Source organism: Phaethon lepturus, unplaced genomic scaffold (genome assembly GCF_000687285.1).
Source record: "Phaethon lepturus isolate BGI_N335 unplaced genomic scaffold, ASM68728v1 scaffold4799, whole genome shotgun sequence".
NCBI lineage: Eukaryota > Metazoa > Chordata > Aves > Phaethontiformes > Phaethontidae > Phaethon > Phaethon lepturus.
Window position 1 is genome coordinate 35,087 of NW_010562619.1, and position 11,391 is coordinate 46,477.

Below are 11,391 nucleotides of genomic sequence, written 5' to 3' on the forward strand. Positions count from 1 at the left end.
TTTTAAACGTCAGTTTGAGTTACTCATAGTGATCTGTTCATGGAAATTTAAATATCCTTGTAAGTATCATTGCAGTAAAAACTTTAAGCTGAACTATCTTACTAACATTTTTCTCTTTCTAAAGACCTGAAGAGGGGAAAAAGTTTCATTTGATTAGTTTTGTAAAAGTTCATTTGCATGTGTTCTACTGCCTTCCTGAACAAGAAAAATCTTAACTTTCCATGACTGTCAGGCCATTTTAATGAGTTGAAGAAAGTGTTTTCTTATAAATTATTCATCTCTTTCCTCTCCTATTTTTTAGTTTCTTCTCTTCTTGCTATATTATATTAATCCTCTATAACAAAATCCTTACTTCAAAATTACCACATTTGACTTTTCCACCAAAAAAGTATAATAAATTAAGTGCTGTACAGAATCCTGCCTACAATTTCAATGCACTGTATACAAATTCATCCTTTTTCATCTGTCCTCCTTTTTAATTTCTTTCTTCTTATCTGGTGAGAGAATAGAGTAATGAGGGAGGGAAGAATCTGAGATTGATGAAGTAGCCCCAGAAGTGTGAAGGTTCAAGAAACGCCTAGTAGCTTTAACCTGTCTGTGGCACTGGCCATTATCACATGCTTCAAGTAAAATATCTAATATTGTCAAAAAACATAAAGGATGTGGCTAGTATAGGAAGAAAAATCACTGCACCTATCTAATGATCTATTTATATCCCGAAGCACGAGAATTAATAGTCTGGTAATTTTATCCCTGCTAGTGAAACAGCAGACTCTATTCTTATATTCATGATAAATGAATTTACCCCACCAGTGATTTAGAGTCTTATTGGGACCAACAGAGATGAAGTAGTCTTAGCCAACAATAAATGACTGCATTGCTTTTGGCTAAGTAGAACAGACTCTCAAAAACATGTTTCCTTCATATACTATTTATTATAAAGACAATCTCAGATAGTGAAGCTTTAACACAAAATAAGCAGCTGAACAATTTCAGTAAATACTAATGCTACTTATTAGTCCTTCAAAAACATTCACATCTATCAAATATATATTGTCAAGGTTATATTTTACAGGAAAGTGATCACACAACTCCCAGAAGGAGACATGGAATTACTCAGAAACTTATCTTGGTTCCTTGAAATTATCAGATTAGCCTAAAGCTAACAATTAGTGCTTAGACTTCAACATCTTCTCCTCTCTCCCACTATGAAGATTATTGTGTCCTGTTCTTTCTAGGGATTTGTAGGAGATTGTAGGAGCCCTAGATTCTAGGGCTCATCCCTTAAGAGAAACAACCCCAGCATGAAGCAACAATGAGTAGAGGTTACACACTGAGAAGGGTCTTAGAATTTCACTAGAAAACTACATGGCAAGTAAGATTCACAAATGCCAAAAGGTCAGATAGAGGAAATAAAAAAAAAAGGGGGGGGGGGGGGGGAGTAAATCTTGAACAGGTTCCAGAAGTGAGGAAAAGAGATAATCAATAAAAGTGTCAAATCTTGTAAACTAACTTCTTATGGTATTGCTTGAGGCTGAAGGATGGGGCATGGGAAGGAAACAAGCAGCTGAAGGTCCAAAGAGCCTACGCACTATATATTAGACACAAACAGGGCAATGGAGTGATAAAACTTGTACAAAAAGTAAAAAAAAGGCAAACAAAAAACCCATTAGAACATAATGATAGCAAATTGCACATTAAAGCAACATCCTGTGAGGAGCAGTTTCATTTAGTGTTAGGCTACCATACATACAGCACCCACAGAGTACGAGTATCTGGAGCAAGTCACCAAGTTCCCTTAAAATAAAAAGTTCAGATTTATCACAATATTACTACCTGGAGCAGCTTGAAGTAGTTAAAATGTACACCATACTCTCAGTTTACAGGAACACACAAAGCTGCAGAAAAGTTGCCTATATTTTATGAGCCTGCCTTTATCTCAGCCAAATTATTATAGAAGCATTATTCTAATTCCATTTCCTTCAATAACAGTAGATCATTAAAGCTACAGGAAGGCTGGAAGACAGCTCCTCTGAAAGTACAGAACTCTGTTCCCAAGTGACTATGTCACATCATCTTCTGAAGATACTCCGTTTCAAACTAACGTAAACCAGTAGACTCTAAGCCAATGCATTTAGAAGACTCTGTCCTATGCAAATAGAAGCTCTGCTTTTATGCTCAAATTGAGCTAGTAAATCTATTTCTATTAAACAGATTAAATTTCTTTCGATTGTTCACCAAACATTTTTTCCCTCTCCATGCACCGAACAATTTTTTTTCTCTCCCCAAGATGGACAAAGATCTTTCTTAGATTTTGCACAGCATACACAATCCCTGGTTCTTAACATGTAGTTTCCCAGTTTGCTAATAAGTGCCCAAATGCCTACTTGAGATGATCTCCTACAGTCAGACAATCAGAGCTGTTCTAGTTTCTTCTGAGCTTCTCTATTTAATTAACTTGAAGTGCTGATTCTCCAAGGAAGCAGAGGGAGAGTTTATTAGGAGGTGTGGTATAAATTACATAGTAATTTGAACAGAGTGGAAATCCAAGACAGTTTGTGTGCAAGAAATCTTTCTTTAAAACACCTACTGCTTGAGAGGCTAAAGGCCAGAACTAGGTTTCCAGCTCTCATTTAAGACCACGTGGCAGTGTGATACCTCAGCGTCTCTACCAATTTGATCCATTAGGTATGCACACAAAGGCAAGCTCCCAAAGGCTTTGTATGGATTTTTAGAGCTTAAATCAAAACTACCATCCAAAAAACCACATTCTTCCTTGTTGCCTAGGTGAGAAACTCATAAAATCTCCCCTTTTGCCTGAAAGCTTTTAAAGTTGCATCTGAAGGATACAACCCTTAGAGCCAGATACAGAAATCCCAAGTCTCTAATTAAGCAGAGGGCCTCTTAACCCCTTGAGACCCCAATCTATTAAGCATGTTCCAAGCACAGCTAATAGACAAGAGCAACTGTATTGGCTTTAAAAGATTGCCAGAGTATCACTTCTACATTATTAGATAACAGCTTAATAATTAGAACAGCCCTCCAGGGAAGTGAAAAACAGGCCAATACAGTCTTCCTCCAGAGAGGATTTAAGATCACGTCATTCACTACTGCTGACGATACCCAAGTGAGCATCCTGTAGAGTAGGCTATGTAGAAGAATGAAAAGAAAGGCAAATCTTTCTTTGAAATCATGCCAAATTAATGTGCCACAAGGAAAAAGTGTAAAATTCACAATGATGCTGCAAGCCTTGGGATCATGACACCCTGCCAGAAGGTGGAACAGTGACCCTAGGTCTGCTCGCATTACTGTTTTATACATTTTATGCTGCACAAGCATTGAGTTAAGGAGGAAATAACTCACACGTAGAATTCTTTTTGAAAGCCAGGATGAAAACTACAGCTTCCAACACACTCGCCACAGCTGTGTCTTTACCACCAGACTACCAGCAATTCGCTGCTTTGGAGATGTGAATTTATACATAGGCTGAACTATGTATTACTACTGGCTGCAAGAGGCAGGTTTCAAGACACCTCCTTCAACCATACTTTAAAACAGCAAGCCCTGTTCAACACTTCTTTAAGAAGTTATGTAAGCACATCCTCTAAGGAGAGAGAGCAAGTAATACACGCAAAGGGGAGCCAAGCAAAGTTTACATCTTGAATAGCTATGAAAAGGAACACCATCAAATCCACTTATACTAATAACTTACTCCTCTCTCAGCAATCAGTTAAGAAGAAATACAGAAATTTTTGCAACATAAAATGGCTACATCTTAGTGCAAAGTGGAAAATCTTCATTAATTCTATCAATTCAATTTTATTAACAAGATTCATTTTAACAGTTAGTATTAACCCAATGACAAAATGTAAATGATTTGGGAAGCCTTTCCTAACTGCCAAATAATTATAAAGGGGAAAAAAATCTCTTGCATCAGGTTCATTATTAGAAAGGGGAAGTAAATAAATCTAGAAAATAATTTATTCTGTCAGTTGCTGGGAAACCTCATTGTTGATATGACAACCATGGCACAGTAAACCAGATTACAGCTTGCTTCTGATCTGTGTGTATTCTACATTTTCATTAAGGGAAGTGTTTTCTATCTGCTACGCTATAGTGACACCTACAGAAAAAAATAAATTAAATATGGGGGACCCGGGAAGGAATTGGATTAGAAATAATTTTTAAGTGCTGCCTAACCACACTTGTGTATGTATGCAATATGTATTGTTTAAAATCCAACAAGGAAGATTTTGAATAACATATGCCAATCTCTCAGGACCCAATTTATAAATGTTTTCATGGTAGTCATGTCAGAAAATCATGCTAATAGCAAGTTTCCAAGCAAAATTGGTTATTGTAATTGCTGAATATATCTTGCTAACACCTCTTCAGAGGCAGTAATTTTTACAGTTTTCAAAGGATCAGCACTTTCTTCCCTGTAGTGCTGCTGAATTTACAAAAAGGAGCATCTTCAGAATCTCCTATTGATTTTGTATTGTTGCGTTGATTTACAATGTGTTTTCTCTTGAAAATGTACTCAAGACTTTGCACCTGCTTTTGCAGAAGGGAGGATGTTCCTTCTTTCTAGGCCTCCTTTCCTTTAGTAACTCGGAATGAAATGCTCTAGAAAGTTACGCCACATCTTTGGCGGTTGACATTGTCTTCAACATCAGAAGCCATTTTCAGTACTCTAATTCATTTAGTATCATATTCTTGCACACTCAAAGCCTGACAGTTTAAATGCTATTTTCATTTTCCCTTTCAACTGAAAGCTGGCAGTACAACCTCCTCTTTCTGTTCTCTTCCCAATGGGCCTTAACACTTTTAGGTATTACAGTTAATGAAGAGTTAAATAGCAGCATGACATCAAAGGCTTCCATGAAGAGGCCTCCTTCTTCAAAGGATTTGATAGAAAATCTTGAATTAATTTTTAAAAGCCTTCATTACATTTCCCAATATAAAACTACAATCAGTATATTTTAAAGTTAGTATCTTTTTTATGGAGAGGAAATTCAGTACTAAGGGGGTTATTACTAAACTTTCTGTGATAAAAATGCAATATCCACAATATTCCTGCTCTTTAAGAACTACAACACACACTTCCCTAAGTGGCTGAGAATATAAGAAAGAGATAAAATGTGTTAAACAATACCACATCCATCAGATATCATCAATCAAACAGATTCCGCTATGCAGAAATAAAATGAAAGGTTAGTGATATCCAACCTCAGCATAACAGAAATCCTGCCTGGGCTCAGAGATTCTCATGTCACGGGATTGCAGTGAATGACCACACTCTGGAGGTATGACTGATCAAGGACTCTACTGTTTCATTGATTTTTCCAGCATCCTCAGTTAACAGAGGCGTCCTGGGTATACGAAGGATACTTTGCTTTTTAGTTGATAACAGTTCCACAACCAGAGGGGAAAGGCTGCCTAAGGTTTCCTCTCCCCCGTGTTCAACAACTGGATATAATCAGAAGCAAAGACCTAAGTACCCAGACTTGGACCTAAATACAACGCAATAAACAGCTCTTGCAGTTTATTTGCTCCTATTCATTTAACCTAATGATTCCTTTCCCTTTAGGATAATTTTCTTTTTTTTTTTTTTTTCAGTTTTCTCAATTGATTTCGCCTCAAATTGTGTTTGTTCTAGACATGTATTTGTTAAAGTGTAGAGATGATAATGATTTGCACAGAGCAGACACTCATTAATCTGAGCAGACCATAAGGACTCTAAGCAGCGCTTGACACCAGTCTTAGCGCTGCGATCATTTGTTAAACTGTAGAGATGACAATGATTTGCACAGAGCAGACACACTCATTAATCTGAGCAGACCATAAGGACTCTAAGCAGCGCTTGACACCAGTCTTAGCGCTGCGATCATTCCAGGCTGGCCTCTACTGTAGAGTTCCCTGTGAGTTTCTGAATAAATAGTCACAAAAAAAGTGATCCATAAAACATTATTTTATTACTCCCTGCACTTAAATGTTTATTCAAACTCACAGATGCTCCTTTCTAAACCAAATGATACATGAAAAGGAACCGTAAGCAAGAAATGATGTGGCTACCACTAACAAGAGGTAAGGATTACTTCCTACCTCACTCCCTGCCCAAACCGAAATGGAGAAGGTGGAATAAATAAGCAAGATACACAGACATTTTTGACAGAGACAGACACTGCCTGTGAAATACAGTGAGGAATTTTTTGCTGTGTACAGCAAGAGTTAAAACCCACTCCATTACCTCCTTCCTTCGAAAGCTCCTCACATTCCACCTATGTTAAATTGCTCCCTGACTTAAGTAATCATCTCTTTCAAGCCCTTAAGCAATAATAAGTGACTGGAGCTCGAGTGAGCAAAAACCAAGGAACCAGTATCAGCGCAGGTAGCGCAGCAGAAGCAGAGGTATTTCTGATCTCGGCGAGGGTGTAGAACATTTGCAGCTCAGAAAGGAAGGAGGCCTTTTACACATTATGGACACACCGCAGCTGAAGTCCTAAGAACCTGAGCGTGGCCCTAGGCATCCCAAAGCTTGTTTTACAACATAATTCATTTTAACAATTCTCTCGGGCACAGAAAGCAAAAATGCAATAAAAAATATCACGCCAGGCAAACCTGTGTTTGTGTGGAATCCAAACCCACGGCTCACCCGAAGCCCTGGCTCTCGTCTCGACCCCCGTTCTGATTACCTCTGCTTTTGCCGTGGCAGCAAAGGCGGCCTGTGGAGCCGGTGATGTGAGGCGGCGGGCCTTCGCCCTCGCACAAGGCCTGACATGGCTCCTCCTTCTACAGCAAGCTGCCGGTGCTGCCCGTGATTTCCTCCACATTTGAAAGGCCTCTGTCAGCCGTCTGGCCGTACGCCCCAGCGCGGCTGCATCACGGGATTCGTGAAGAACCACGTGTAAAATTAGTTTTACGCTTATGTTGACTTGCTTCCTTTTGTTCTTCATTTTGTAGGTTTTGGACAGTGGATGCCTGGAGGGGGCTGATCACAAATATTTGCACCTCTGGACATCAGCATCATTTCATCTTCCCTCAAAGCAAATCATCGTGGTGGATTTGTTCATTTAAGAGGGCTTTCAGGTTCACTTTAAGGCTGTGGTGAATTTCTGCGTCAGAGCAATTCCTATTCTTTTTGTAATTCAAGATAGGAATGTGCTTATTTAATTCAGCTCACGTTCCTTCCTTTACTTCATTTTCTTTTCACGAATCAAGAGTCTCAAGTCCCATCTCAATAGTCAAAATACACTATGAAAATATGCAGCACTGATCTAAAGAAAATGCACATACCAATCCTCCCTCTATATTTAACTAAGCACTCCGAAACAGTCATTTCATTCCAGGGAAGTCTGAGTGTAGCTTTTAACCTCTGTTTTATATGCCACCCATATATAAACAGAACATCAACCACATCACAGACAGGACAACAGCGCACGGGGTAAAAGTGTAGTATTTAGATTTCTGCTATAATAACACCTTCAAAGTTTAATCTTACCAAGAGTTCTGTTTGCTCAGACACCTCACTGCCACTTCAGCTATTGTATCTGAATATGTGGATTGAGATACTCTCAAGAAGCATTAGATCAAGAAAACTACCCTGCGTGATATCCATTTCAAACACTTCTGAAAGTCTCACTCTAAATGCCCTCTAAAATCAAATCAACTATTTACATTATATGTGGAAGCAGGTACATAGTCGCACAGTGAAAAGAGAATTTGTGACATATGATCATGTTAGACACATGGAATATACTGCATAGAATTTAATATTATATGTCGGACATAAATCTTCTCTGCTTTTAGAAGGCAAGTGTCACCCACACCATACACCTCAACAGGCCAAACTAGAAGCCTTAAAAGTCAACTACGGACAGATGTGTTTGGTCCTGAAAGAAGTCCAAAAATGTACACACAAATGGAGAATATTTTTGGCTACCAGTGCAACAGGTTAAGTTCAGAAGAGCTCTGAGTCCAATAAGAACCTGATAAAGCAAGCTATTCAAATGAATAATAAGCCATCCCACCAAGAGAGGAAGGAGAAATGCCTGTAGTATCTCAGATAACCTCCCTCCATCCGCTGCCATTAAACCGTTTCAGCCAACCTTCACCAAGCACTGAGCGAGCAAAAGTAGTTGAATAGTTTGAATGTGATGAAAAAGCAAGACAGAGCCAATGCATCACAGGCATACTGATGGCATTATTACTCCAAGGACTTGACTAGTCAGTGAACAAAGGAAAAAAAAGAATGTAAATACATGAGGTGAAGCTGAAGGACCTGTACCACATTAAAGGAGAGAACCCCCCCGCCCCTCCCAACGCCCCCGAAAAAAATTGGAACAGGTAAAAACATTTTGTCTAAATTACTAAATCGAGAAAACAATATTAATACCATTATCAAAAGCTAAGGACTACTTCATTTTAGTGTCTGGAAGACTAGTCAGCCAGTTAGGTTACTTTACTTTTCATTTTGCATGCAATGGGACATAACTTCACAAGAGATGTCAGTAGCGATGTCAGTAGCAAAAACCACAGCATGAAAGGCAATTTTCCTTCTAAACCAGTGAGCAGCAGTCATTCTACGAGCCTATTGAAGTCCCTACCAAAAAAAAAAAAAAAAAAAAAATCAAGATTCGTTAACTCCAAATATCTGAATTAAGCACCCAGCTGTTGTGGCAGGTCCAAGATCCTGAGCCAGTCCAAGGGATTCATCCTTCACAGCCAAATTAGGGCTCACAAGATTAAAAAAAAAATTGTTTGCAGGTGGCCAGCAGTAAACTGGATATAAATCAGATTACAGATTTGTCAAATGCAAGATTAACTGTTCTCTGTTCAATACTTAGGAAGTTACAGAAATCACATCCCTGAAACATACACAAATTCTTTATTATTTACTGAATAGCCTCAGATTTGCAACATAGTACAGCCCTCAAAAAGCAATGTAAGATAAACCACTCCTTTACCTTGGACACAGAGTGTTTCCAGTTACTGACCTACTAGTAAAAGAAATTATTTATCATTGCATAAAGTTGAATGCTGGATAGTGAGAAAATTACTCAGCTTACACTTAGCAACTTATAAACTTCTTTGTCACATGCTACAAAAGATCATACTTCTGTAGCTAATTTTCTTAACTTTAGATGAATTGGGTTTTAGTGCCTTTAGATGAATTGGGTTTTTAGATTATTTAAAGCATCTTATTTGAATGTTCTATGTAAGCATCAAGCTTTATTGGAGGAATAAGAAACTATACAGCAAATTTCCCCCAAAATTTACCAACTTCGATTGATGAGAGCTTCGTTCTTTCTCAAACTGTGTCATTATATATTCTTATCACTTGATGCTTCGCAGTATAATTCTCCATAAGCACCTTTGATCAAAACCACCCAAACGTTCTCTTCTAGCTCTGCCAAATACCAGATTTCACATCTATGCAACAATAAGGAACTTTATGAGCATTATACAGTCAGTCTTCATGGAATCTCAAAAGTAATTCATTTCATTATGTGGATGGCTGCATTAAATCTCTTCTAAACCATTTAACCACATTACTAAACAATGTATCTAGCATACCTTTTACACCAAACATAGCTGTATCCGTCAAAAGGTGAATTAATCATATGCTATTACGAGGACCAACTGGGATCGCAAGAAAGAGAGCATTATCTTTGATCAGTTTAGGAAAGTACAGTCTTTTGGGTTTTAATCGATGCCTCTCAGTAGATACAATGAATTGAAAGAAAAGCACTAATGGAGAGAGAAGACCCATTTAAACTAAAAATGCTATTTAAAAATAAATATATTTCTGATGGCCAAATAAATTGATCTGGAAGTGAGATGAAGCTTCCAATTTGACTCTTAGAGCAGCAAGGTTCTGGAAGCACCTCCCAGACATGGTATCAACAGCAAAAAACAACCAACCACACACAGCAAAAAAAAAATGTACATGCTGCCTGCAGGATAAGGATTAGACTTGCTGATAGAGGACTGCTTCTTCTAGGGCCTCTAACGGAGACATTATTTTTTTTTTTTTTAGAGTAGGCAGGGAATTTGAATCCTCCTTCTAACATTACATCAACAGTGCCGCTGTAAACTGAACAATGCAGCATAACTAGGATCTATGTAAAGAATTACATATGTGGCAGCTTGATTGCCATTCAGCTATCATTTTCAAGGAACTATAGACAATAATTATTTCTCAACTAGCAAATTTAAAACTCACCCATGACTTTGACTAAGGTTCCTTCCCACCCACAGACAGCAATTCATTTATCAATATTTGATTTCTCCAGTCATCCAATCATTTCTGTAAGCTTCCACAGCCAGTTTTAATTAGAATATTCTGAGTCATTTTGTACCAACAGCAAATCGTCACCTATTTACCTCCTTTTCCAGACAACACCAGTTGCACAGTTCAGGTCTTGTAATTGTCCTCCACATGAAAGCATACAATCCTGTTCTTCAGTTCCTCCTTTTTTTTTTTTTTTTTAAAAAGGCCATTTGGAAAAGTCTACACACAACATGTAAATTATGTCGCCCACTTCAACACACTTGTTAACTTCTCCAAGGAACCACGACCTTCCCAGTACTCTTTATCTTCATAAATGTTACAGTGATAACTCTCCAACATATGGTTATCCATTCCTCTAACTACCTTATTTTTTTCTTATGCTGTACTAAGTCAGACTTACTTGTCTTTGAATTCAGCTACACACCGAAACACTAAAAAGGCTGATATAATAGTTACTCCCTGCTATTCCTTCTGCACTAAGGCAGATTTAAGTGGTATACCACAGCAGCAGTCTGGTAATTTCACATTTTAATTCCCTTAGAAGTATTGAATGAAGACCATATGGTCTTTGTGAAGTGTTATGGCTCAATTTATTGATTTGTTTCAAAACCTGAGGATTGCTAAAGAGAATAAAGCTGTGTTACAAAGGTCAATTCAGTTCAACAAACCCTACAGAAAACTCACATCATTTACCTAGAAAAACTCAACAATGGCCGTGGCGCCTGTTTTTCTCCAAGACATAGCTTGATTGCCATCTTTCCGGCTGGGTTAAGTGAGGTAGGTATCATAAGAGAATCTGACCATAGTCATAGTACTAAAGCTGCTATATATTCCACAGTCTTGCTACAAATCACTTGCCTTTATTAGGCCATTTACACTGCTTTTACACACACACTCTGAAAACATATGAACATATGAGGTTAAGCATCTATAAATACACTGCTGCTCTTGCAATGTGTAATCTTTCCATCGTAAATCTAGTTGTCCTATGACAAAATATGAAACAATTCCTTAGTTTCATAGTCATAGACACATACTGCACGCATCCATACAATTAAACCTACTCTGTCTTTCTCTCTACCGTTCCTTTCCCTACT